Source organism: Triticum aestivum, chromosome 5D, assembly GCF_018294505.1.
Source record: "Triticum aestivum cultivar Chinese Spring chromosome 5D, IWGSC CS RefSeq v2.1, whole genome shotgun sequence".
NCBI classification, from domain to species: domain Eukaryota; kingdom Viridiplantae; phylum Streptophyta; class Magnoliopsida; order Poales; family Poaceae; genus Triticum; species Triticum aestivum.
The window spans coordinates 71373958-71376029 of record NC_057808.1 but is presented as its reverse complement, the minus strand read 5'-3'; the positions used below and the strand labels follow the sequence as shown (position 1 = coordinate 71376029).

The 2072-nt window shown below is 47.2% G+C and overlaps 3 non-coding genes across 3 annotated transcripts; all 3 read right to left on the bottom strand.

Annotated features, from left to right (window-relative positions):
• Positions 1–369: 369 nt before the first annotated feature.
• Positions 370–488, bottom strand: LOC123126714 (5S ribosomal RNA). The gene has a single exon (XR_006461939.1). It is a non-coding gene; the product is annotated as a 5S ribosomal RNA (ribosomal RNA).
• Positions 489–857: 369 nt separating this feature from the next.
• Positions 858–976, bottom strand: LOC123126516 (5S ribosomal RNA). The gene has a single exon (XR_006461754.1). It is a non-coding gene; the product is annotated as a 5S ribosomal RNA (ribosomal RNA).
• Positions 977–1349: 373 nt separating this feature from the next.
• On the bottom strand, positions 1350–1468 carry LOC123126514 (5S ribosomal RNA). Its single transcript, XR_006461752.1, has one exon. It is a non-coding gene; the product is annotated as a 5S ribosomal RNA (ribosomal RNA).
• Positions 1469–2072: the final 604 nt, after the last annotated feature.

Here is a 2072-nt window from a genome sequence, read left to right as displayed (position 1 = left end):
CATGTTACCCCCGCCTTCGTCCCTTATGCTTGCCACTCCCAGGTCCACTGCAAAGATGATTGTCATTCTTACTACCATTACAACCGTTGCCTAATAATGGATAATGCCCTATATATACTACTTACTCCCCCCCCTCAAACACGGAGACGAGGTTACCACGGTTTCCACCCCTCCCTCAATACCGCAGCAACACGTATTTTTTTACCCCTTTCAGAACGCGCTCCTCGCGCCAGAAAGCCGCCTCTAGACGCGTGACCAATGAGCAGCGAGCTAAAACATATCGCAAATGTCAAAAATAATATAACGGGGTTAATATATATCGCGCACATTTGATATGTTTGTCATGAGGCGCAAAAAATAATTAAAAAGGGAATGCAACACGAGGACTTCCCAAGAGGTCACCCATCCTAGTACTACTCTCGCCCAAGCACGCTTAACTTCGGAGTTCTGATGGGATCCGGTGCTTTAGTGCTGGTATGATCGCATCCAACATGTTACCCCCGCCTTCGTCCCTTATGCTTGCCACTCCCAGGTCCACTACAAAGATGATTGTCATTCTTACTACCATTACAACCGTTGCCTAATAATGGATAATGCCCTATATATACTACTTACTCCCCCCCCTCAAACACGGAGACGAGTTTACCACGGTTTCCACCCCCCTCTATACCGCAGCAACACGTATTTTTTTACCCCTTTCAGAACGCGCTCCTCGCGCTACAAAGCCGCCTCTAGACGCGTGACCAATGAGCAGCGAGCTAAAACATATCGCAAATGTCAAAAAGAATATAACGGGGTTAATATATATCGCGCACATGTGATATGTTTGTCATGAGGCACAAAAAATAATTAAAAAGGGAATGCAACACGAGGACTTCCCAAGAGGTCACCCATCCTAGTACTACTCTCGCCCAAGCACGCTTAACTTCGGAGTTCTGATGGGATCCGATGCTTTAGTGCTGGTATGATCGCATCCAACATGTTACCCCCGCCTTCGTCCCTTATGCTTGCGACTCCCAGGTCCACTGCAAAGATGATTGTCATTCTTACTACCATTACAACCGTTGCCTCATAATGGATAATGCCCTATATATACTACTTACTCCCCCCCCCCTCAAACACGGAGACGACTTTACCACGGTTTCCACCCATCCCTCTATACCGCAGCAACACGTATTTTTTTACCCCTTTCAGAACGCGCTCCTCGCGCCACAAAGCCACCTCTAGACGCGTGACCAATGAGCAGCGAGCTAAAACATATCGCAAATGTCAAAAATAATATAACGGGGTTAATATATATCGCGCACATGTGATATGTTTGTCATGAGGCACAAAAAATAATTAAAAAGGGAATGCAACACGAGGACTTCCCAAGAGGTCACCCATCCTAGTACTACTCTCGCCCAAGCACGCTTAACTTCGGAGTTCTGATGGGATCCGATGCTTTAGTGCTGGTATGATCGCATCCAACATGTTACCCCCGCCTTCGTCCCTTATGCTTGCGACTCCCAGGTCCACTGCAAAGATGATTGTCATTCTTACTACCATTACAACCGTTGCCTCATAATGGATAATGCCCTATATATACTACTTACTCCCCCCCCCCTCAAACACGGAGACGACTTTACCACGGTTTCCACCCATCCCTCTATACCGCAGCCACACGCATTTTTTTACCCCTTTCAGAACGCGCTCCTCGCGCCACAAAGCCACCTCTAGACGCGTGACCAATGAGCAGCGAGCTAAAACATATCGCAAATGTCAAAAATAATATAACGGGGTTAATATATATCGCGCACATGTGACATGTTTGTCATGAGGCGCCAAAAATAATTAAAAAGGGAATGCAACACGAGGACTTCCCAGGAGGTCACCCATCCTAGTACTACCCTCGCCCAAGCTGGGATCCGGTGCTTTAGTGCTGGTATGATCGCATCCAACATGTTACCCCCGCCTTCGTCCCTTATGCTTGCCACTCCCAGGTCCACTACAAAGATGATTGTCATTCTTACTACCATTACAACCGTTGCCTAATAATGGATAATGCCCTATATATACTACTTACCCCCCCC